Source organism: Cololabis saira, chromosome 6, assembly GCF_033807715.1.
Source record: "Cololabis saira isolate AMF1-May2022 chromosome 6, fColSai1.1, whole genome shotgun sequence".
Classification (NCBI taxonomy): Eukaryota; Metazoa; Chordata; class Actinopteri; order Beloniformes; family Belonidae; genus Cololabis; species Cololabis saira.
The window spans coordinates 25,067,725-25,094,958 of NC_084592.1; the positions used below are offsets into that span (position 1 = coordinate 25,067,725).

The 27,234-nt window shown below is 40.4% G+C and overlaps 1 protein-coding gene across 6 annotated transcripts in view; it reads left to right on the forward strand.

The window, feature by feature from the left end:
- epha3 (eph receptor A3) overlaps positions 1 to 27,234 on the forward strand; it is a 124,180-nt gene that overhangs the window by 19,527 nt on the left and 77,419 nt on the right. Inside the window, exon 1 of one of the 6 annotated variants that reach the window (XM_061723792.1) lies at positions 22,623 to 22,696. The exons of the other annotated variants lie outside the window; for them this stretch is intronic. The gene's annotated coding sequence lies outside the window, so the exon portion shown is untranslated. Of the gene's footprint in view, positions 1 to 22,622; positions 22,697 to 27,234 lie in introns of those variants that run through there. 6 annotated transcript variants of the gene reach the window in all.

The window sequence follows — 27,234 nt, forward strand, 5'->3', positions numbered from 1 at the left end:
AATACTGTCATTAATTCTTTATGCTGTTTAATTTCCTTTCATGTCTCATGTCTTTTCTCCATCTCTGCTTTTTCGGAACATGTAACCGAAACAAATCGAAAGTTTTCCAAGACTGCAAAAGCAGTGTTTGATGTAAAGACTCCTACACCTCATATCTGTCAGCTCGGGAGCATTAATGTCAAGCATTCACTCTGTGTGGAAGTGTGTGTCTGGTCGTATGCATTCTCTACGTGAGACCTTCAAACAAACCCAGGAATCTCGGGGCAGCTGTGGATAGGTTGTCTAATCACACAGTCGCATTACCATACATGTGAGCGATGTGTCATCCGGGTTCTTCAGCGACACCATGTAGCATACAATGGTTCAATAGTAATCTTCTCTTTGACACATCATTAGCTTGGGGAAGATCTCAACCAGAGCTGCAGAGATGGGTCTGATAACACAGAAGAAAGGAGTGGGCTGGGGTGCACGGTGAATAATGGAAGAGTTGTGGTAATAGTTGTGAGTGCTGTTGAAGGCATGAGTGGGTGTCATTTGAGATGATTGCAAAAGCCTTTGCTTTTCATTGTCTGATCATTGCGGCTGCTCTTTCTGCGTGCCACGCAATGATCACGCATGTTGTGAAGGAACTGATGTTGGTTGTTTTCGAGTTGGTCAGAAAAGAAGGAAAATGCCAGAATGCCTTTTTGATTGAACTTTACATGCAACCTTCTCTCAAATCCCTAATGCCCAAGAATTTTATTGTATTTTTGGTAAAATTCAAAAGAAAACACATTTTTCTTTAACTGTCTGTGTTGTCTCCTTACCGATATTAACTTCTCTCATCAGCTTACCCAAACAATTATTGAATCAATGACACCCCAGGGTTTCATTTTACCACCATCTTTGGGATCAGGTGACCAGTAGAGTCAAGGGATAAAAACCCACCAGAACCTTTGGCAGCATCTGCATAAGGTCTGTTTAAAATTCAGTGCTTACAGCGTTTAACAATTTCTAAACCTTGTCTTTATGACCAGCCCAGTGTAATGCATTTCAGTACAATATTTTTTTTCCTTTAAAACAGAGACAAACAGGCCATTTTGTTCAAATATCTAAAAAAAAAAGAGGTTTCACTACAATTACGCCAAGTTTTAAGTTTTAAAAACTCTGTGTGGGTCAGATCTCGTTGTCTGTTACTTGGTTCACCTTTGGAAGAAAACATTCACTCCTAGCTTGACTTTATAAGAAGGTTCAACATCCACCGAGGGATTTGAAGCCCATCAATATGATTGATCTCACTTAATTTAGGTTGTTAAGTCTATTCTTTCATCTTTTCTCACATAGTTTATCTTCAAAGGCAACTGGATTCTTAACACGGTATCGAAGTAATTGGAATCCAGATTCAATTTAAATTGCTTTCAAAAACAAAGGGGGAAAAAAATCCTTGAAACGGTGTTTTAATCTGTCATGGGACAACAATTTAAACTTTGAATGATCGTTGAATGTTAGGCTGATGAAGTTACACTGACCTTCATCTGCGCTTCCTTGCAACAAGAATGTTTGTGTCTTTACAGCAGTCGCAGTTCACAGAAGCAACATTACAGCATACCTGTGATCGTTCTTTGCTTACTTTTTTCTTCATTCATTCATGTTTCTGTTGTTTGTTTGCACAATACGTCAACCAATAGTGATGAAGCAGACTGGACTTCCTGCATGTGTCCTGATGCTTCACCTTTTGTGTGTGAGGTGTTTGTGGTGCTCACAGCTCTATCTCTGTTACTGTGTTCCTGGTTTCAGAGAGTTCCCCTCTGCTTATAAAGCCAGCCCGAGTCTTTATTTGACAGAATTCACCTCTGCACTGCAGATTTCCCACAGTGGCTTTAAATTTAAAACGGTGCTGAAGTTTAAAACAAAGAACTTGGTCTCTGGCGTTCTCGGTTATTGTAGCTTGTCCCAAATGGTCCCTTGTTCATCAGCTCTCGCCTCTCCAGAGGCATGCCCAGTGTTAATTAAAGATCAAAGGCAGTCTACCAGGTCAAGCCCCTGCTGTCAGGGCCAGAGGACGCTCTTTTTCTGGACCTGTGGACTCCAGACGAGCCTGACTCACTGTCCAGATGCAAGAGCAAAAGTGGCTATACTGTAGCTTCCAGGTAAAAATCCAACATGTGAAATGTTAGAACAAACCAAGATGGACTGGAATGATATATACCTTTTGCCTGCATGCCATTTCCCAATCTTCCTGATATACCTTAATACACTAAAAGATAAGGAGACAGTAGCTCACATTTTCTATAATCATTTTATCAAGCTGCCTTTTTGCCTTACCCCCAGCCAACCCCTCCCCCCTCAAAAGAAAAAAAAATGAAAGAATGTGAAAGGTAATTAAAAGACTTGAATGACAATATACAGACAAATGTCAGACTGCCCCCTCCATTTTACCACCCTCGCTTTACTTCCTGCCTTCCTATGAATTGTGTGAATGTTTGGATGTATTTGACAATCACTTATTAGTTTCAGAGTGGTCTAATGGACTCTAATAAGGTCTTATGTTACGTTGGAGTGGGACAGCTGCACCAACAGGCCCCCACAGCCCCCGTGTGCAGCCGTCAGGGGCCCCATGGTGCAGCTTGCTCTCCAGGCCCTCTGTGTTAACAGATAGATGGCCGAATGGGATTAGGTCACCGTGCACGGCTATAACAGAAGAAGAGGAAAACATGTTTACAATGCTTCAGACAGCTAAAAGTGATAGAAACAGATGTGCAAGTGATGGTTTTGCAAGTATTTACATGCTGATGACCTTCAAGCCCAAAGCTCACAAATACGTATTGGATAACTTAATCCCATAAATCACTGATTTATTGTGACGTGGGCTCCAAACCATATATTGCTTGAGCACTTTTTAGCAAATTAAGGTATAGTGAATTAAAACAGTTTGGTGCCTGTGTGCCTGTGTGTGAGGTTAGAGATTTTTGGGGAAAATGAGGATGTTTTTTTCTTGTGCAGCTTTAAAGGACACAATGGATTTTCTTTAGGTGTCAAGCAAACTGTGAGTTGCTGTGACGTACGTGTGCGTAAATCCTTTTTGCATATGGGTCATGGCAGAAATCACAAGTTATTGTATATGTATTGTGATATGATAGTTTTTTTCTTTTCTTCTTTTACTCTTGTCAGAGCAGGGATTTTGTCAGATCTTTTTGTCAGGAAAATTCTTTCTAGTTGATATGGAGTTTTAGGCATGCACTATGTGAACGCTATCGTCAGTCATCGTCCGGATTACTGTATGTTTTGTGAGCTGCCTTCAGCCTTTCCACACCGAATGTGAGGCCAGATCTAATCTCGCTAAGTCGGTCTTTCATCTGTCATTACAACAGACTGGAGCAGGTGAAGCAACTCCTATCTACCATCAGTGTGAAATTCTTGCAACCCTAATTTGATCCTAAAACAGCAAACGGATGCCTATTTGTCAAGCGTGTGTATGTGTGTGTCTGTGTAAGAAAGGGTTGTGTGTGTGAGCTGCAAGTGCAAGCAGCTGTTCAGTTATACGTAGAGACCCAGGTTTACATTCTTGCTGGATTTATCAAGACACACAATCCTGAAACTTACCAGCGCCATAATGTTTATTACAATTATAGAACAGAATAAATCTGTATACAGAGTTGCAGGGTCATACAGGCCGGCGCCTGAGTTGCGGTGGTTTCATGTACTTTACTTTGTAGGAAAAAGGAGAATATGGTAAGATGCTACGTTTTTCTGTCTCTCTGTTTGCAATAACATTTTCATTTCGAGCCATGAGCCAAATTCTTTCACTAATTAAAATTAAACAAAAAGATTAAGAAAGAAAAAAAAAACCAGACCATTCAGCTCTCCTAATTTTATCATAGTGGGCATAAATCCATCAGCTATTTAAGAAGATCACAGTTTGAACATATGATTTTAAAAAGCTTATTACATATAGAAAAATAAATAATTGTTTTCAGTGAAATAAAATATTTTACATTCAAATAAAAGTGTAGAGTAAAACATATGGAGCCACATGGCCGTTACCAGCTTTTTTAGGGGCCCATGCAAGATTCTGATTCATGTTGTAGTGGTAATCTATAGAAATTAATTGATCTTTTACACTTATGAGAGGAAAACAGGCTAAACTCAAGTATACATTGAGCTCCCAAAATAATAGCAAAATAATATTTCCTGAGGCTAGCTGAGCTAACATGATGGCAGGTTAGGACAATTTGATGAAAGAAAAAAATCTATTTTCAAGAAAGTTACAAATAGATAAACTTTATAAACCTCTGAAAGAAAATTCAAGTTCATGTATTGATGAACTTGCAAAATTGCAATTAGTTATATATTTTCTGACTTGATAAACTCAAAAATAGAAAGAAAAAATCTTACTTGATAAACTCACTAATTTGCAAGAAAAAAAAACAGAAGTTCTGTCTTCAGACACATACTTCATACATTCACAGCATGGGCGGTGCATATGTGAAACATAATTTAGGTGCTTCATAGTGAAGTACTGTGATGTTCTTATTCAGGTGGTTATGAATGAGGATTAGGGATTATGTATAAACAGTGCTGGGAAATTACAAGTAAATAAAGGGCTAGTTGCTGATTTCTCTCTGGAAAAGTTTTCAATCGTGTATTTTCACACATTTTGATGGGCGACAGTGTATTTTTTTTATTCAAAAATGTATTTCAGGAAACTGGTTCTACAGAAATGAATAAGTAATGAAACCAATAAATCTTACGTTATCCCCACATCTCCGATGGTTGCTTCTAAAAATTGTAAAGTGATACTGACAAGATTTAGTCACCTTACAAATTCAAGCATATGACCCCTTTGATCATTGCACCAATCTCAGTATTTAAAATTAAAGTGCCTGTTCTTTATTGTTTACGCCTTTTCCCCCTTTCCCCACGTCTGTGCTCATCCCATAGGCTGATGGTCTTGGCTGCTGGTTCAAAGCCTTTCATCCATCTCATGTCAAATGTTTTATATCACTCTTCACCCTCCAGCTTAAGTGATTTAGCGGCTGCCCTCGTGCACAGAATTGCTTGGCTTTCAAGCAGACATTCTGAACTCGCCTTATACATCTTCCATTGACACTGTCACGCAAGGCTCCATCAACTCGGACCAATAGAGTTTGTGGGCTAAGCCTTAACTGATTAAGCACTTACTTTTAGTCTTTTATAATAAGGAAAGCTCTGTTCAGCAGTATGAATGGAAAGATTTCTTGTAATGGCACTGGGATTTCATTTCTCCGTATGCTTTGTTCAGACGACACCGCAGCCATCATCGCTCTGTTGTGATAGCGGTGAATCACGAGAGAGTTTCGGAGTTTGGTGATGTTATTATTACTATTATGTTTAACTATTGATGTTTAATGCTGTTTTTTTGTATTTTTATGATATTCAAACCAGAGCAGGTATTGTTTCTGGCTTTTCTTTTGAGACAATTAAAAAAATAAACACTGCGCTTTAAAATGTCTTATTCAAATGAGCCTTGATGGTAAATATTATTATTAGTATTACTTCTTAATTAAAATTAGTGCCATTGCAATACTCCTACATTTCCATGACTATTTTCTCATGGTTGTCATCACATATATTGTTTTCTGTCCTGCGTTTTTTTGTATATTTGTCTGCCAGACTGTTGAGGTCAAGTGCTGTGAATTCATGGAGCGGTTGGCCCCGCTCTTGTCCCTTGGAAGGACTCTGTTTGTTTTTGTTGGCCATTATATAACAGCCTGGCTCTCACAAAAACATCTCAGTTCTACACACAGTCACAAACACTTTAAAATCCACACACACACATACACACTGTGGTGGTGTCTTCTGTCCGTCCCCAATGAGTTGCAGCGGTCGCAATGATCAGTACACTTTATACTGTTGGCCCTTTGTCTTGCTAGCCAAACATGTGTTTGCAGTCTCTATATTTATATCTAGGTGTTGTCGTTTCGTGTCCCATTCTGTGTCCCCTCAGTCTTTGTGCCCCCCCCCAGAACCCTGCTGGGATAATACATTGTATACTTTCTCTTCACTCACTCCCACAGGGAGCAGCACCTTGTTTTGCGGTATAACACTGTGCTGCAAACGCATTTTCAAATCAAATCCAACCAGTTTTATCAGTTCAATCGTCCCTGTGTGTGTTTAACTGGTTGAGGCGAGCGTTATACAGTACATAACGCCAGTGGCTAGTGTTCTGTTGCCTAAGTCTCCTCTTCTCTTGTCAGCTTAGCTTAGTGTGGAGACCTCTGCTGCCGCAGCCTTTTGGCTGTGTGATCCATGGTATTTAGCCTCTCCAGACCTGAGAAGAAGAGAAGCTGAGAGAAAAGGAGTGATCCAGCAAGAAAGGTCTTGGGTTGTGACCTTAATGTATATACTATATTTGACAATTTCAAAAAAACGACTTTTTCCATTCCTGGAATCACAGTCAAACACAATTATGCAAGTCAAAGGGAATGAAACACTTTCCCTAAACAAATGCAAATGAGAGTTTGCCCTGGAGAAGTTTAGGTGGGACAGGAGTCATGCTCAAGGCATGAACATAAGCCAAACTGGACCTCGGGTGTCTCAGTGGCCGTGTGGTTAGAAGACTTACATACGTGGCATATGATACCACATGGTGAGCAGCAAGGTCACATTTCCCCATTTTCAGAGTAAATGGATTAGCAAATCATAAAATATTATCAAACTAACTAGTGCTGTTGTTAAAATTATTTGAAGTTGACATATTACCAAGAAAATTTAAATTGTTTGATATTATGAAGTAATTAATTTATGTGAAAAGAAAACTGTTAAAACCATTGTCACGTATTTTTGCTATCCATTTGTATTTGGAATTTTCAAGTTCCAAGTCAGACGTTTTCACTGGAAGCTCGAATTCCAAATTGGAAAGTGGCTGTAATCTTATCCATTCCATCTTTAGAATCCAAAATGGCGACTACTCACATCAACAAAGTAAACACTCAGCTAATTTGGCTGTTCACAACAGTTATCTCTAGTTGTATTCAAGTTAAAGGTGGGGTAAGTGATTTTGGATGACTCGAACGATGATGCTGTGTCCACTCTGTTTCTGAATTATGTGTCGGAAGGCTGTTTTTTTTCTTTTGTGGTTCCATCACAAGATTTTGTAGCTTTCGTGACCAGTACTTAAATAGGAAACGGGGGTCAGAGAACGAGAAGGGAAACAAATGCAGTACCCAGTGTCTTATTCTCTCTTTATTTTCTCTGTACCTATGGGCAGCTAGGTGATACTGAGGAGATACTCACTGAATGTGACAAATGGTCTGGGTTAGAAATGGCATGGAACTGCCCCACCTTTAATTGAGAGATACGCACATTACCGCTGGCTTTTATCAGTGGTGGATACAACAGTGTTTTCCTAACAATGTCTCACAGCAGAAGAGGCTCATCCGACGTTTGGATGAATGAAACATTGCTGCGTCATCACCACACTGAGGTTGGATCAGATTTCCGTAGATGTTTTCATCAAATCATAATTACTGTGATTATCTGATTACCTATACAATACACATTTCCTCTTTCTCTACAATTTCCATTGATCCTTTTAAAGGAGACACGTGTGTCTCTTTTTCAAGAGCAGGCACATTTCCTGAGCTCTTTCTGACTTTTCTGTGACATGCTTTGGTCAAAGCAGCGCAGACATACAGCACAAAAAGCGCCCTTTTCAACCGAGTCTTTAAACTTCAGTTCAAAGCGCCAGTGTTTAGGGGGTGGAGTGAGCCACTTCACTTCTGTCTTCCGCAGGGAGTGTCTCTTTTGAAATCAGCGTTACAGCTTTGCTGTATCCACTTTCAGTGGTAGCTTCAAAAAAATGCAGCATGATGTGAAGCTGGGAGGAGAGGCTGAATCCTTCTACTCCAATTTGGGTTTGTGATGAAGCTGTGCCCTGCAACAGCACCACTTCAGTCTCATAGCATATTTTATCTCTTTTTTTTAGTTCAAAAATAAAATGATGCATCAGAATACAGTCCCCATTCCCAGCTTTCCCAGCTCTGTTAGTTTTATTCTTGCCTGTAATAGCCCCATAAACCGTTACAGTTTACCATTTTTTGTTGACTTGAAAGCAACTGTATTGCAGCTGAATATGGGGCAAGAGGGAATGCAATGACTTATAAAGTTGTGCGTGGAGCAGTTTAGTGCAGTACACAACTTTTTTTACTTTAAAACTGATGGGGTTTCATTTACAGGCCATCATACATAACTTTCGGATGCGCTCTATGAATTTGATATAAGTAGAAAGAGAGCAAGATGAAAGAAGAACCAATCATGGTGTTATTTAGACTTTATCTTCTGTCTAAGTGCATATAGTTCTCACTTAACAAGGAAACTCAGCGATGACCTCCCATCTCCTGATATGTATTGTGTGGTTTAGACACATCTGTGTGTGAGAGAGAGGAGAGGAAGTGCAGATTCATATGCCTGGCCGTGCTGCAGAATGAATGAACATATGTTTGATGTCATACATGTGTCTTTTCTTCTTAAATCACTGTCTTCTTCATCTTCTGCGTGTGCTCTCGTGTAGCAGGCTATATTGATGGATTTTGCGTGTGCAACAGTGTGAGTGTGTGTTTCTGGCATGCAGAGCCAAGGAAGCTGTAGCCAAGGATTCAGAAAAAGGTTTGTTCACTCTGGGTATTATTGCCTGTTTGCTTTTCTCTTTATGGGCTTTCCAAGGCAGGCTGGGGGTAGCGGGTGAGCCTGTCACCCCGGGGCCCTGGTGCTGTTGGGACTTCAAAGCTGCTGGTAACCACAGGCTCAGGAATTCAACTTAACACACAGACACACACACACCCGCGCAGAGAGGAACGGAGGGCTACATAAACGGGGTGTTTATTTGTTACAGAGACCTCGCTAGTTGACCGATCTTCTTCACAGTGGTGTTTTTATACACACTGTGTGTGTGTGTGTGTGTGTGTGTGTGTGTGTGTGTGTGTGTGTGTGTGTGTGTGTGTGTGTGTGTGTGTGCATGTGCATGTATTGTCTAAGCATTATAGTAATATATGTGTAATATGCATGCAGAAAATTAAGATATAAATGTACACACACACACACACACACACACACACACACACACACACACACACACACACACACACACACTATGTATTTGATATCTATCTGACATATCTAAAGTTAGGTCATTCTATATCTGGGGCTAGGGCTGGGCGATTTTGGACAAAAATAAAATCCCGATTTTTTTCTCTGAAAACCCGATTTTCGATTTTGATTTCGATTTTTTTGGTAAAACTACAAAAGACAATGGAATAAATTGTTTCAAATATTTTATCTTTATTTTTAAAGAAAAATAGCAAACAAATTTCCCTATTGGGAATGAAGTGCAATTGAAAGATACTGTAAATCCTCCTTGAGTTTAGTAAAGTGACAACATTTACAATTTTCTTGACCAAACAAAGATGACTAGGCGAGCTCTGTCTGTAATGCAGCCAGCTGCAAAAAAGGAAAATCGATTTTCCGATTTTCCTTTTTTAACATCGATTTTGATTAATAAATCCGATTTAGATTTAAAATCGATTAATCGCACAGCCCTATCTGGGGCCTAGACTTTTAAGGATATCTACCCTACTGGCTACATCTACAACAATGGATGATTCTACATCCACCATCCTGAAATGCAGAGGCATCAAACAACTACAGACAAGTAAATAAAATAAGGTGTCACAGAATCTAAGGTACGGTGATGCCAAGCCCAGAGATTCTGCATTAAACGAGTCAAAGGTCTGAGAAGATCCAATTGTGGTCACCATACCAGCTGCTTCAGTGAGACTGACCGGAGGGTAGGGCTGTTCGATTTTGCCCAAAAATAAAATCTCGATTTTTTTCTCTCAAAATCCGATTTTCGATTACGATTACGATTATTTTGTGAATTGACAAAAGGCAAAGAAATGATTTCAAATATGTTGTTTTTTTTATTGAACATTTTTCCCATTGGACTTTAAGTGCAAACTTTGCTCTTATTAAACCAAAAAGGAATGAATAAAGTGCAAAACTCTGTAAAATATGTTGAAAAAAAGTTTTAAAAAATATAATAAAATATAAAGTTTTATCTCTGAAAAAAAAAATCAAGGAACACGGGCCGGTCTATCCGGTGGCATGTTCCAACGCCCCCTCCTACACTAAAGAGCCTCTCCCATGGGGCACTTGTCGCAGGTATCAAGAGGTATTTCCATCAATCATTAATATGTGTGCAGACAAGGGAAAAAAAAAAAAAAGTGAAAAATCGATTTTACGATTTTCACGTTTTAACATCGTTCTAATTACATAATCGCGATTATGATTTAAAATCGATTAATCGAACAGCCCTACCGGAGGGTATGAGTGTGTGACTGAAAAAAGAAACAGACTACTCATCACTGAAGCCTTTACTTCACTGAGAGACTTGGATATTGCCAGATAGCTGAACACAAGCTTCACTGAGTTTGAAAGCAGTCTCGGATGGAGTGTGGTTGTGGCTCAGGAGAAGTCTCACCTCGACCCAGAGCTTGCCCCTAGACTCTTTAGAGAAGCTGGTGTCCTTTCAGCACATACTTCTTTTGTTTTATTACTTTTACTTTTACTTTTACTTTAAACAACAGAGAAGATTATTAGATGTGATCCATGAAGTGATAAAAGCTATGATTTCCAGCTAATTTCCAGCTGTGATTCATGAAACTGTACTGGGTCTTTGTGAAGATAAAAGTTAGCATTTGTTTTTATGAGCACATGTATCAAGTTTTCCATTCATGATCCATTCCCCTTTCTTTTTGGCTGGAACATGGGGACCAGCAGACAGAAAACGGACGCAAGGATGGGCACAGCTGGAAACATCCTGTTTGACAGACAGTGGCTGTTTGGAAACATGTGTAATGTGACAGGGGAGGGAAACATCAGAGAAGAGCACAGGACTTAGCTCGACATTTCTGATAGATGAGGGGGAGAAAGCCTGGGAAGAGACGGGATGAGGGAGAGAAGTGGTGCTGTGTGTTGGGGATAGAGACTTAGTTTTGTGATTGCTTTTACTTCTCTTATCAATTTAACATCCTTTTTTTTAGCCATTCCCCCTTTCCCCCTTGCATGGGTTTGCACATGTTGACTTTTGGCTGTTAAAACAATAAAAGTTCCAACGCAACATCTTCTGCAGATGTTGGATTATATTTGGCTTCTCTTCAGCACTGTTTCACTAAGTTGTAATAGTTGAGCTATTTTGTAGTTGTTTTGCATAACAAAACGATAAATCAAATGAAATTCCTTAATTTCAAACATGCCTTTTGAATAATGAAGTGAAGAATCATTTGTAGGTGAACAACCTCTGCAAATCCTCCTTGTGAGAACGCCTACAGGATAATCAACAACTAATTTGTATTCTACCGCATCGCTGTGTTGTCTGCCAGCACTTTCTATTGCTATTAGTGGTGGATGATCAAGTTGGAAGATCTTTTGAAGTGGAATTACAATCCACTATCTGAATCACAGCTTTCCCCCACAGGGTTGTCTGAGCTCATGTGAACACATGATTATTTCTGCATACAATTTTAAGAATACACACTCCATCACTTTAACTTAAGGTTAATGACCCAATTCAACTACAGCTGATAGCTGAACCTCAGATTCTGGTGGAACAATACCGTTTTCATCCTGGATGGGGAACGCCGGAGCAGCTCTTTACCCTCACAAGGATACAAAAGGAAGTGTGGGTGTTTGCCCACTCAGTTTTCATGTGTTTTGTGGACTTGGAGAAGGCTTGTGATTGTATCCTCAGTGTCCTGTGGGAGGTGCTTGGGGAGTATGGTGTATCAGGCCTTTTGTTATGGGCTTTTCGGTTCCTATACAACTAGAATGAGAGCTTGGTTCACATTGCTGTCAGCAAGCTTGGCTCTTTCCTGGTGTGTTGGACTTCCCCAGGACTGTCCTTTGTTGCCAGTTCTGTTCATAACTTTTATGCACAGATTTCCTATGTGCAGCCAAAGGGTGGATGGTTTCCAGTTCAGGATTAGCCCAACTTCCAATCGTATTATTTGGGTCTGTTTGTCCAACAATGAGAAATTTGCTTTAAATTAATATCAGTGGGACTTAATGTATTCAATATTTGTTTTATTTCAAAATGCACCGACTGGCAGTTTTCAGCCAAGTTTGAAACAGCTGGGATGAGAATCCGCATCTATGAGTCTAAAAACCTGGTTGTCAGTCAGGCAAAGGTCTATTGTCCACTCTGAGTTGGGAATGAGATGCCACATCAAATGGACTTGAAAGACCTCTGGATCTTGTTCACATGATGAGGTACACAAAGGCGAACACTGACACGTGGACTTTAGCGGCATCAGCTGCGATGTGGATGCTGTTCTAACCCTTAGGTACCAGGTGAGGGACTTACTCATCCAGAAGCGACTCAGACTGTAGTCGCTCTCCATTTCGACAGAAGCCATTCAAAGTGGTTCGCAACCATGGAGTTTAAGCTGCTTTTATTACACTGTGCAAAATGCAAAATCCTTTTGTTTGGTGTCTTGCTCTGTCACAAACTTGCTTTCTTTTCCATCATTACTTTCTTGCATCACTTTCACGCTGTGGTGTCCACTGTAGCTCTTCGAGCCAGTGTGTGACATTATCCCCTAAAGTTATGCACATTTGTCACAAAGGACATGCCGTTAATCTAAAGTTACTTTGGCTAAGTAGTTTTTCCAAAAGTAGGGAGGGTTGAAAGCTAGACAATGCCTCATAAAAATAATCAAATATTCCTTCAAATTAAATGAATCTTTCTTTAATCATCTTGCACTCGTCTATGGGATGAGTGCAAGATGATAATATACAGATTATGTAATTGGTCATTCTAATGCTCGATATACCTATGTAACTGTACGTCTTGTGATGCTGCATTAGTGCAAGCACACATCAGGGCTCTTAACTCTCACAGTATTCACTCACCTTGCTTTCCTCCTCTGTTTTTAACAGACAGAGGTGCACTAATGAGTTCCTGCAGGATCTGATCCATGGGTAGCCCGCCTTGCTTTGTATTTTGGAATGTGTTTATTCCCTGTACCTGTGTTTGCTTATGTGCTCTTGACCTTGCAGCAGTAACCTCTGTGTTAATCTTGTTTGTGTCTTCCATTTTAATCAGGACTGCAAGAGGTGAAGCATCAGGGCTCCTCTGGGATCTTTATTCACTTATGTGTATAATCGTGAGACAGAGAGAAACAGGGAAAGAAGGCACGACATGAGTCTGAGAGGCATGTCTTTCAATATCCACAGGTCATTAGTAAACCAGAAGTGAGCAGACGGGAGGGGAGCAAGACAAAACGCTTACTACAGCAGGAAGCTCACACATACAGTACACATATTCTGAAAATGAACGCAGTGCTTTCACTCACTTCCATTAACCGGTTTAAAAATGTTTAAATTTACTACAATCTTTTTACAAGATGTCATATCCATCTTCAGATTTTGTAGTTTATTTTTATAACTACTTGGCTACACCTTCACCTCCTCTTGACCCACAACAACTTCTAGAGGATCAAAGGCAGAGGCTTGAGGCAACTTTTTATTAACGAACATATTCAGAATTAGGGGGGAAAAAAGGTTGTGAAATTTTTTTAATGAAGTCTGAGTATCTTGGGTCTACTATGGGTTCTTTATGCTCTGATTTTGAATCATAATATCTCACCCGTGGTCAAATTCAGTTTATTTCAAAACTCGTTCATAAGCGTTGATATTTGAAATGGCAGCATTATTATAGAGTCACTGAGGACTGTGACATGATATGCTGCATCCTAGATGATGCAACAGGGCCTTTAATAAGAGACTGGCTCTAACGTGTCTAAACCCTTACTCAGAATCATGTAAGCTCTGTGTTTCAACTATGTGTGTTCGATAAAGGAAGTTGTAAGTAAGAAATGTTTGCCTTCAGGTTTCCTTCACTGGTTACTACAAAACAATATCATACACCCATAAGCCATAACATTATGACCTGCTGGTTAACTGAAACGGCCCTCTGTGTGTTCCCACTAGAGGTCTGACCAGTCAGGATCTGGACAAAGAACATCTAAGGGTGTCCTGGAGGGTTTGGTTCTGAAATGTCACCAAATGATCCTTTGCGCCCTGTGAGGTCTTTGTGCATTGGTATCACTTACCACAGATGCCATAAGTTCCCATCGGATTGGTATCTTGGGATTTGGAGACCAAATGAACCCCCCGGACTCTTTGTTGTGTCTCTTGAGCACTTCCTAACAAAAATAGCGTTGAGGGGCCCACTGCTGACCTCTTTGAGGAGGCAGCTACTGTAGGGGAATGATGTTTTCATGTTGGGTGGTGTGATTGGTCTGTCAAAATATTGAGGTAGGTGGCAAGTGGTAAAATAAACTTTTTCCCACCAGAACATTGCATTGTAACAACTTAAGTGTTCACATCACCTATCCATGGTCATAACGGCTGAGTGTGTATCAGCGTATCTTTCCCAATGTCTTATATTAGTAAAAACACGTTTATGTTTGCTTAGTAAGATATATTACAGGTGTAACTGGGTAGGGCTCTAGTTTTAATTTTCTCTGCTGGGTTCGAGTTAGGGGACTTTCCTGCGTATAAACATTACATAGTTTGACTGCAAAGTAACCTAGAAAGTCCAAGTGACTCCACTGACTCATTGCAAAAACACTCTCCTGCACATTCTTTTTGTGTGAATACATTCAACATAAAGTAACACGTGAAAAACCTTTTCTCTATGTTTCCTCATGCTGAAGTGACTGATGTTCCAAAACACAGAATATCCCGTCTTTCTGAAATGATCCATACACTCAGTTTCCATGCATCCTTGATTCTTCCTACTTCAACAGTTTATAAAGTAAAAGGTCTTTGCACTCGTTTCTGGCACACTCTATCCATCCCTATCCACCCACAAGAAGTTGAGTGATGACATTTTACCTTCATCGATGGCGGTTAACTTTAAAATGATGTCAGATGGAACGACATGCCCGATGGTGTGTGTGTGTGTGTGTGTGTGTGTGTGTGTGTGTGTGTGTGTGTGTGTGTGCGTGTGTGTGTGCGTGTGTGTGTGTGTGTGTGTGTGTGTGCTTGTGTGAGTGCATGCTTCTGCAAAGAGAGGAGTGGGTTATTTGCGTGCGAGAAATGTTCTACTGTTCAGCACGCATATGACCGCGTGTCAGCTTGTGTGTGCTGATTAAAGGCAGTCAGGCCTCAGTGATCAGGCCTTTAACTGTCCCTGCACTCCGAATGCCAAACACAGCCGTGCATTCCCAGTGCAGCCGAGTGTGGAGATTGCACGGTCAGACCACTCTGGACAACCTCAAAGGTCCACAGCTGTGCGCGTGCATGCATTTATTCCTGTCTCAGTGTTTGAGTTTTTGTTCTTCACTCACATAAAGATAAGGAAACATTTTAAATTGAATCTACCAGCATCAATTTCCTGCATACGCACTACTGGTTAGGTGTGTGTGTGTGACTCCATTTAAAACTATGAGTTATTTCACCATCTCCTGCATGCACTGCAATATAACGATGTTTACCCAGTTAAGATCTATGAATACAGCACTTGGATGTGAACATTAGTTTCTGATGACTTTAAAGTAACACGGAAGGCTTTTTGATGTTAAAGCAGCAGTTTGAATCTCGTTTGAAGGAATATTTGATTACTTTTGAAAGCGTCTCCTCCCTCTCACGGTTTTCTTTCTTTCCTACAGAGAAAAACCAATCAAAGTGACTTTTCCAGTTATCTCTTGTGACAACCGCGTATTGGTTCGTGGTCTTATGCCACGCATAAACAATTAAATTAGCTAACAGAGCTACAGCGACCAAGCAAGCCAGAGCAAAACTAAATCATGGACTGTCTCAGAAAAACAATTTAACCTCAACACCCACAGGGACTGAACTCAAAAATGCAATGGTTCCTTTGAGCTTATTTAGAGAGAATAGTGACATGTGGGGGCAAACAAATTAAGTTATGTGGACTTTGCTGATCTTAGTCATATTGAGCAGATATGTATACACCTTGATTGCAATATTGTAATATAGTCAAATCTGGTTTATGTGGGATTTTGTGACAAATACTGTAAGCAAGTCCAGCATAGTGCGATCCTGAGATTGGGATGTTTGAGCAGTATTTTTTATACAGACGGTTCTAGTCTGTATAGAAATACTGCTCAAACATCCCAATCTCAGGGAAACAATATGGGCATTTCTTATTAGTTAAACTATGCACTGTAACATGAAAGTGTGAAGATGAATGGATTACATATTGCTTTTCATGAAGACATAACCAGTTTGTGGAACTCAAAGAATGTATTACTTTTAAATATGAAACATATACAAGTCATTTTGTACCTGTAGATTCATTTAAATAAAAGAAATTAGATAATAGAGAAAAATCCAAATTCTAATTAGGGTGTGATGATAATGTGCGTAATTCGTATGTGTGCTGTCTATGATGCTGTTATGTCCGACCATATCTATGATATATGATGAGAAAAAGAAGGTTAATGATGACATCGTCTTGTCACAAGCTTTAACCACTGTCATCAACATCAGGAGTTACAACATTCAGGTCAGCATGTTATCATCCTCCCACTGATGTTGATGAAAAACTACTGAAAAAATCGTGAGTTGTTATAATCAACACGTACCATTATAGTACAGAACAAATGCTGGGTTTGCAAACAAAACAACTTGGGAATGGTCTCTCAGAACAGACGCTGTTTGTAAGTAGGGGTCCAATTGTCTAGCTTTGAGAAGATGTTGTGCATTCTTTGTTGACGGTTTATGCTTCCCTGTTCACCATTTCCTTAGCCTGCTATGGGGAGAACAAGTATTTGATACACTGCCGATTTTGCAGGTTTTCCCACTTGCAAAGCATGTAGAAGTCTGTAATTTTTATCATAGGTACTCTTCAACTGTGAGTGACAGAATCTAAAAAAAAATCCAGAAAATCAAACAATTGTATGATTTTTAAGTAATTAATTTGCATTTTATTGCATGACATAAGTACTTGATCACCTGTCAACCAGTAAGACTTCCGGCTCTCACAGACCTGTTTGTTCTTCTTTAAGAAGCCCTCCTGTTCTTCACTCATTACCTGTATTAACTGCACCTGTTTGAACTCGTTACCTGTATAAAAGACACCTGTCCACACACTCAATCAAACAAACTCCAACCTCTCCACAATGGCCAAGACCAGAGAGCTGTGTAAGGACATCAGGGATAAAATTGTAGACCTGCACAAGGCTGGGATGGGCTACAGGACAATAGGCAAGCAGCTTGGTGAGAAGGCAACAACTGTTGGCGCAATAATTAGAAAATGGAAGAAGTTCAAGATGACGGTCAATCTCCCTCGGTCTGGGGCTCCATGCAAAATCTCACCTCGTGGGGCATCAATGATCATGAGGAAGGTGAGGGATCAGCCCAGAACTACACGGCAGGACCTGGTCAATGACCTGAAGAGAGCTGGGACCACAGTCTCAAAGAAAACCATTAGTAACACACTACGCCGTCATGGATTAAAATCCTGCAGCGCACGCAAGGTCCCCCTGCTCAAGCCAGTGCATGTCAAGGCCCGTCTGAAGTTTGCCAATGACCATCTGGATGATCCAGAGGAGGAATGGGGGAAGGTCATGTGGTCTGATGAGACTAAAATAGAGCTTTTTGGTCTAAACTCCATTCGCCGTGTTTGGAGGAAGAAGAAGGATGAGTACAACCCCAAGAACACCATCCCAACCATGAAGCATGGAGGTGGAAACATCATTCTTTGGGGATGCTTTTCTGCAAAGGGGACAGGACGACTGCACCGTATTGAGGGGAGGATGGATGGGGCCATGTATCGCGAGATCTTGGCCAACAACCTCCTTCCCTCAGTAAGAGCATTGAAGATGGGTCGTGGCTGGGTCTTCCAGCATGACAACGACCCGAAACACACAGCCAGGGCAACTAAGAAGTGGCTCCGTAAGAAGCATTTCAAGGTCCTGGAGTGGCCTAGCCAGTCTCCAGACCTGAACCCAATAGAAAATCTTTGGAGGGAGCTGAAAGTCCATATTGCCTAGCGACAGCCCCGAAACCTGAAGGATCTGGAGAAGATCTGTATGGAGGAGTGGGCCAAAATCCCTGCTGCAGTGTGTGCAAACCTGGTCAAGAACTACAGGAAACGTCTGATCTCTGTAATTGCAAACAAAGGTTTCTGTACCAAATATTAAGTTCTGTTTTTCTGATGTATCAAATACTTATGTCATGCAATAAAATGCTAATTAATTACTTAAAAATCATACAATGTGATTTTCTGGATTTTTTTTTTAGATTCTGTCACTCACAGTTGAAGAGTACCTATGATAAAAATTACAGACTTCTACATGCTTTGCATGTGGGAAAACCTGCAAAATCGGCAGTGTATCATCAAATACTTGTTCTCCCCACTGTATGTGAACTCACTCGCAGCAGAAAATATGTAATCGCTGCCTTTGTCCACAAACGCGAATCTCCATTAATCCACTGGTGTCACGGGCAAATTCTGAGATAGCAATGTGATCCTCGGGTGTGGTTTTCTTTTTTAAAGAAGAAACAGCAGGAATAGTGGACTTAGACAATCAAATGCATACTAACCATGGACATTTTTCATGCCCTAACCATTTATTCTGTATTATCGAAACAAAGTCCTGTATATTAATTCCAAGTCTGACCATTTATTTTTAACTTCTAACTTTTCTAAATATTGAAAAGAAAAGCCTGTGAAAAAAAAAAACATTTTCAGGGATGTATGTTTAACTCATTGTCTCACTGATATCCGCAGACCTCCTTCCTCCTTGTACTGTAAGTGCTTGTGGCCTACAGTGTTAAATGTATATTATCAAGTTTCAATATGTCGAATGCAGATGTGACGATGAACATAGTGAGATGTTGAGTGCCACCATCATGATATAGCTGTGGTTGGAATAATCTCTTCAGCGCAGGGGGATTCGACTTTAGCTGTCCTTTCTGTGTAGTCTGAGCATGGTGTCAATGTCTGTGTGGTTTTCTTTTCGTTTCCTCTCACCATCCAAACAGATGGGTATTAGGTTCGCTGGTGATTCCTCACTGACTCCAGGTTTAATTGTGGCCATATTTAGTTGTTTATTTCTACATTAACTCAGCAATGGACTGCTCTAGAGTGTCCGCCAGCTCTCGCCCTGTGACAGCAGAGATTGTCTATACCCCCTTCCCCAACATCCTGAACAGGATAGAATAAAACAGGTATGGAAAACAGACTGATGGAAAGATCTCCATACCATTGTCTGTGTTTATTCCTATAGAGCCTCTTCTCTGACACCATTGGGAAAAACATTATTGCTTGGCCACAAGTTATTACTGCTGGCCACAAGTTATTACTTGGCCTTGTGGCCAAGTAATAAAATACTTTCCCACCAATGCCACCAGAGGAAGAGAGGAGGGGGAACTTACTTTTCTGTTTTATGTTGGACCCCAGTGGATCCCCTCACATATAGCATGTATACGATGACTATATATTATATACTACACACTGCCTGCCTCACTGTCCTCTTTCAAGTGGTTTAGAAAGGAAGAAGAAAAAAGACCCTGCAGCATGGTTTTAGTTTGTCCATTCTGTGCTACTGTAGAAACAGTGGGGCGAAAAAGGAAAATGAGGAAGAGGACCTGAGGCATCAGTAGTAATAAATCGCCTTTTCTATGGTGATGGAAATACAATGAATATTTCCATGACATTGTTCACTGATTGCAACATATTTATGAGCATTATATTTCATGTTTCCAAAATATACCATCTCAGCACTTCAAACTGGAAGTACACGCTTTGATAATTTTATGTGACATTTGCTATCACTGAAGCAGCTCAGTAATTTTATTCACTTCACATCATCTTATCTCCTTAAGTCAGTACTTATCAATACCAGGCAGTGTGCCAACAAGTATTTCCACTGCCAAAAATGTTTCTTCCCTCTAACTAGTGGCCCCTCTTTGTGTCTTTGTCTCAGCGTATCCTCCTGTAGGAGCTTGAGTGAAGTGTCGCTTACGTTAGGACAAAGGATCCAACCTTTAAAGGTTGAGGAATGCTTTGGAGATGAGCGTTGACCTTTCTTGCAAATTAAACACACACTCACACATTCATTCAACAATGTGGATGGTAGGTCAGAGTAGTGTGAAGATTAACGGTGCAAAATGGCAGTAAGCAGTGTCCAACAAGATTACTATACTCATCATCCACCGATTTCCCACCTCCGCTATTTAATTTCCTACCACCTCTGTCTGTTCAAATGGATGGCACCAGACATTTGTCAAGGTGAAGGTAGCACGGCCCACGACCTGCGATACAACCGACCAATTTTTCCATTTCTTTCGCTCTGCTAGTCTTTTGCTATAGAGAAGTCTCCCTGATTAATGCAAGGCCACGGCAAGGACTCCTGCCTCTTTTTGCTGGGTTCTTCAGCTGGCTTTCTATTGCTTTTGATGCAAACCCCTACTGTTCATTGATGAATGGGACCTGATACACACATTTCACCGAAATCCTAATAACACTTCCATATCTGCACATCTGATATAGGATTCCTATTTAATCACAACTCCAAACATAAACAAGATGGCAGTTTTCTTCAAATTTATTTTTCCCCCCTGAGGCATATGACATTGTGATGAGACTTCCAAAATATTTTATTATTGGTGTGTCCTTAATATTGTTTCAGATACTCGTGAAACAAGAAAACAGGTCAGGAATGCCAAGGCAAAAACTGGTACTATAAAATGAATATAAGTTGTGTTTATTTGGAAATAAACACAACTATAGGAAATTACACCAATAGAATAAAGAATTGAACTCTCATGCAAAACTTCTATTGTACCAGTGGTTCTGTGTGTGTGTGTGTGTGTGTGTGTGTGTGTGTGTGTGTGTGTGTGTGTGTGTGTGTGTGTGTGTGTGTGTGTGTGTGTGTGTGTGTGTTTGGGGGGGGGGGGGGGGGGGGGGGGGGGGGTCAGGTTGGGGATGACAGCTCAATGCCAGGGCTAATTGAGGTGTATAGTATTGATGAAACCTCAACTCTAATGAGCTTTAGCCAATTAATCTATCGATTTACATGTAAATTGCTCCACAAAGGTTATTAGCTGCAGCTGCCATCTGCATGTACTTATCATGCTAATGTTGCACTGACTGACACATCCACAGAATTTAAGAGTTGAGAGATAGAGGTATGGGAGATGGTGCAATGATATGACTGCTAGATAGTTGATAGATTGAACTGCATTGTATTATAAGCAGAATAGGATTTTTACATTCATTCAGCCCAGTTACATTCAACTCTAGTCAACACCACAGGACACACTTTTGAATTAAAAAAACAAAAACAAATATATTTGCTGCTGCATGGGGTGGATTATCTTACCAGTGCAGTAGGCCTATATATAATTATTAAACATTTCTCAAGTTGTTTTTCTTTTAACATGTGGAAAAAATACACGTTTAAACAATGTTAAACACATGCTTAACTTATTGTATTATTCAAGATATACACTAAATTATCAAAACCTCTGTCAGGCTGCTCCACACATTCAAAAATGATGCACTTTGCTTTGATAACAAACATCAAGGCATCCTAATGAAGCATACTTTAAGGGATAGTTTGTTTTTGAATTCTGATGGTTAGCTAGTCTAACAGCTATATATAAAGCATTATGCCACCAGAGTCCTTACAAACACCAGGAAACTGGACCGCATTACACTGGTCATGATATACTACACTGGCTTACAGTGAGTCAAAGGATAGAGTTTAAAATCTTACTGCTGGTTTACAAAGACCTGAATGGTCTTGGACCAAAATACATGCTAGATCTGTTAGTTCCTATGAAGCTCCCAGACCCCTGAGGTTCATCTGGATGTGGTTTGTTCTGGTTCCCAAGAACGAGAACCAAGCAAGGTGAGGCAGCGTTCAGTTATTCTGCTCCTCACCGGTGGAACAAACTTCCTGTAGACCTGAGGTCTGCTCCAACTGTCAGCTCCTTTAAATCAGGCCTAAAAACATTACCGTTTACTCCGCATACTCTTAAATACTTACCTGCTGTACTCTACTGCCCTTATTTTTAACAACTTGTGCTTTTTATTATGTTACCTCTTTTCTTATCATTTTATCTAATTTATTTGTTATTTACTCTTAAATCAGCAACTTGTGCTTTTTATTATTTTACCTCTTTTCTCATAATTTTATTTCATTTTATTTGTTATTTACTGTCTAATTATGTCTTGCCGCTTTTAATGTCGATGTAAAGCACTTTGAATTACCTTGTGTTGAATATAAATAATCTATATAAATAAATTTGCCTTGCATTGCCTTATGAACATATATTTATTATGCGCCAATTACAGCTGTTCCCAGAGCCGCAGCGCGTGACGTCACTCGCCTGAATTTTACTGGAAAGTACCAAGTTGTAAAGGGGGTGTTTTCAGAGCACACCTCTTTCCCAGGTAACTCTGGACACCCCCATGTGTTTGCTATTTTGGTTTAGCCCAACCCACTGACTAGAGACGGATCGATTGTAAAGTAAAATGACAATATCCGGTGATTTGTTGAACTCTGTCATATCAAAGACAAGTGCAGTGTGGCAGAATTTCATAAAAATAGACAATGGAAACAAAGTCGAATGCAAACTTTGTAAGCAACAGTTTGGATATCACAGCTCCACATCAAACATGGTGTATCACCTGAAAACGGTAAGCCAACTTGCCCCGTCCGTTTTGACAATGTGAACATATCAGAATTGACATATTTTTCAATGTTTTAGTCTAATAATTGTTTTGATGTTGAGCTCCGATCCACCTGTGTGCTGCTTAGGCTGACGCCGTCGATTTAACGCGGAACCATAAATCAGGCTTCAACGTAACTAGCGTCGTCGTCTCTCTCTCTCTCTGTCTCTCTCTCTCTCTCTCTCTCTCTCTCTCTCTCTCTCTCTCTCTCTCTCTCTCTCTCTCTCTCTCTCTCTCTCTCTCTCTCTCTCTCTCTCTGTTTCTAGCTGTGGTGTGGGAGTGTGTTGTTTTATCAAATATATATTCTGGCATTTATTTGACTCAGTGCCTCACCAAAATATGGGTTAGCCCTCTAGCACCCTAAAATGTAATAGTTTCCTGAAAATGTAATAACACCTGAAAATTAACTCAATCGAAAATGTAATAAAATCCAATAATGTAATAACTTCACCAATTATGTAATAAAATATCCTGACTGATATTGTAATAACATTTTTACCAATAATGTAATACCTTATTATATTATTGGGAATTTATTACATTTTCAGGTGGGTGTTTTTTTTTTCTTCCAAAAGTGATAATGTAATACTTGACAAATAATGTAATATATATGTTAATTTTCAGTCCAGAGTTTAAGAATCTAAGAATGTTATATACACTGGATTTGAAACCCCAGATTGACTATTGGGTTAAATTGCAGACTTTGAGTACCATGTAATAAATTCCCAATAATATAATAAGGTATTACATTATCAGTAAAAATGTTATTACAATATCAGTCAGGATATTTTATTACATTATTGGTGAAGTTGTTACATTATTGGATTTTATTACATTTTCGATTGAGTTAAGTGCAAATTTCAGGCGTTATTACAATTTCAGGAAATTATTACATTATAGGGTGCTACAAGCCCCACTGTAGTTGAACCAGAAAAAAAATAAATAAATATCGCCGCCACCGTTTACAGGGCAGAATGATAGTGTCGGTCAATTATTAAAACATGACAAAACAAGGGTTTTATATAAATAATATTGGCCCTATTAATTTTGACAGGCTGTAGTGTGTAAATAATTTCAGTGCAAAACACTAGATAAAAACATTGAATTTTAATCGGAATTTGAGGGCTTCAGTCGACCAAGAATTTCTTTGGTTGATTACTGCCCTACTGGATACAGTCTGGTTGAAACTAAATTTAAATGTCTGCCACAGTAGAAGATGAAGTGCTTGTCCTTCGACGCAGATCATAATCTGTTGTCATATTTCAGATTTAGGTCAAGCGATGGTAACCAGGAACACGTAATATGCAAAGTGTACTCTAAAGGTGTTTCAGCGCCACAAGCCAACACAACTAACTTGTTCAACCACCTAAAAACAAATCACAAAGTCAGCTACGATAAATGCATGAAGGCAAACAAAAACATTGCATCCGTTGCAAGTGTGAGTGGTTCATCATCTTCTCAATGTCCTTTAAAACAAGCCTTTACAACACTTGTTGTAAGACATGTTGAGATCACCAAAGCTATCACGTTCCATTTGGCCAAAGATATGTGCTCAGAATTAACAGAAATGTATAATGTTAATGAGTGTAAGCAGTGTCCCATTAATTCAATTTTGTTTTTATTTCTATTTCTATTATGAAGGGACTAAAATTAAGGGCTGAAGAACTAGCACCAATTTTATTTTTATGCAAATGTTTGTAAATTAGCAATAATGTAGCACACAGATGTTATATGTTTACATGACGGTGCAATAAAAAAAAAAATAGACTAAACTCATTGAATAATCGTGATAAATAACTGTGATCACAATATTGATCAAACTAATTGTGATGATCATTTTGGCCATACTCGTGCAGCCCTAGTAGCAGATGATAAAATCATCCACCCATCCATCCTTTACTGCTTGTTGGTTGGTTCCAGGGAGGCAGAAGCTGGGAAGTCTAGTTTCCCTCTCCCTGGCCACTCATTTGGGGAAAAAATCCCAAGGTGTTTCCTGGCCAGCTGAGAAACATAGTCCATCCTGCATGTCCTGGGTCTTTCCGGAGGTCTCCTCCAATGCCGCTTTTGCACTAGTATCACCTTAGCTCGGTTCTACCCGTTTTGCGCTTTTGCATTAGGGCTGAGACGGGTAGAGCCGCTCCAAGCCGATACCTTTTTCTGTAACCATTTCAGTGAGGTTCTATAGCGGGCGGGACTATTTCTGAGGTCACCACCCTCCACGCCTCTGATTGGTCGGGGGGCGGGGCCGTCACCACCCTCCGCGCCTCTGATTGGTCGGGGGGCAGGGCCGTCACCACCCTCCGCGCCTCTGATTGGTCGGGGGGCGAGGCCGTCAAACGTTTGAATCAGGAAGCAGGAGTCAGCGCGAGGCGACTCGCGCCTAGCGGCGATTTTATTATACAGCAAAAACGTCTGTTTGGTGATCCAACTCTGAGGTGCAGATGTTCATAAACCTGGTGGCTGTCGAGAAAAAATTAAAAAAGCGATGTAGACGGGCTGTTTTTTGCTCAGCCGCTCCCGGCTCCAGCTGATTTCTCATCTGCGCCGACACAAACAAAGGTGTTGCGCAATCGAGTACGTCACAGCCGCTTCACCCCACCCCCCCCCCCCACTTCTCCCCTGGCAGTGCGAAAACACGTGTGGAGCCGTGTAAAGCCGCACCGAGCCGAGTCGGGCCAAGTAAGTCCTAGTGCAAAAGTGCCATAAGTGGGACATGCCTTAAAAACCTCACTGGGGAGGAGAGCCCAGACAGAGCCCAGACAATCATTTCCACCACTTGTACCCACAATCTCGTTCTTTCGGTCACTACCCACAGATTGTGACCAAAGGTGAGGGTGAGTGCATAGATTGACTTGTAAATAGAAAGGGTTGCCTTTTGGCTCAGCTCTTTTCGCAACATGAGAGGCCGATGCTGCGCCCGCATCCTTATGGGCGGTGTACCAATCCACCTGTCAATCTCTCGCTCCATTCTTCCCTCACTCATGAACAAGACCCCAAGATACTCTAATCTCCTCTACTTCGGGCGGGATCCAATCCCCAACCTGGAGAGGGTACTCCAGCCGATTCCATCTGAGGATCATGATCTCTGATTTGGAGTTGCTGATTCTCATCCCTGCTGCTTCACATTTAGCTATGAACCACTCCAGTGAGAGTTGCAGGTCATGGCCTGATGAAGCCCACTGAAACACATCGTCTGCAAAAAGCAGAGAACCAATTCTGAGGTCACCACATCAGACCCCCTTGGCTGCACCTAGAAATTCTGTTCATGTATTGGTGACAAAGGGCAGCCTTGGCAGAGTCCAACCCTCACCAGAAACCAGTCCGACTTACTGCCGGGAATGCAGACCATTGCCAGCATCGCTGACGCCAAAACCACCATGGAAATGTATGGGAGTTTGTGTTGTTTTAGATGGTGAAAATAAACTCTTTGATGGCCTTTGTTCTGAGTAGCCATTAGTCTAGCACCCCATCTGAATTCCTCCCTTATTCTCTAAACTGAGAGCGCTCTGACCTCTGTCCGCTGCAGTTGGAGTGAGAACGGTGAGAATGCAGCTCAAGTGAGGTCTCCCAGCATCACAAAAATGCTTAATTAGATATTGCATATTTAAGACATCTAATATGGTACAGTTAGTGAAATGACAAAAATAAAGATTGGCTTCAACATGAACCTGAAAATTGTTCAGCACTGGAATTTTGAGACTCAGCAGTTAGCATATCTGTTCAGTCACACACTGTAATCCAAAAGTGAATCAGTCACCCAACTGGTGTGATGTATACTTTATAAACAAACTACACATTTCAAATGAGGTCTAACTACACTGAAAACACAGTTGATTATTTGAAAATAGAATGATGGCAGAACTAAGTGGTGTAAGCTATTTTTGCTATAATTTGTTTGGAACAATAATAAAAAAAAGAACTGGATAAAGGAATGGATTAAAGCATGCAGGTAGGAGATATTGTATGTGTGACAGAGGGAGTTATAGGTGAGTAAAAAGTATTTTTTTAATGAAAAAACTAGTGGCCTGCTCATATTCTGGTATGACACGTTGTGTGCATCTCCCCCTTGCTTCACTGATATCTCCTTTGGGATTTCCTGTCCTCTTTGTGACCTCGCCCCATATCTTGCTTTCTTTCGTTGGCTGGAGCTCAAATAGCAGTTCCCCTGACAACCCCAGATTTTTGGTTTGTTGATTGTCCATTGACAGTGGCATTGAGAAGCACCTTTGACGAGTCTCTGTGTTGTTCAAACATAAGCATCTAGTGCTGACTCCAGTCCCGAGCGCCTGCAGTTTGCCACTTACACATCAGTGTTCCCTTCCGCTGGCAACTCAGACTTTGTTTTGAGAGCATGTAAGCATAATTCAAGTTTTACAGTAATTAGCATCTTCTTCCACATTCATTTTGTTTTTCTTCTCATTGCATCAGGATGATCCAGTGAAGAATAGCTCTTTTTAGGTTGCATAAATTGGCAGTGAAAAAGGTCTTTCACCTACAACAGCGTG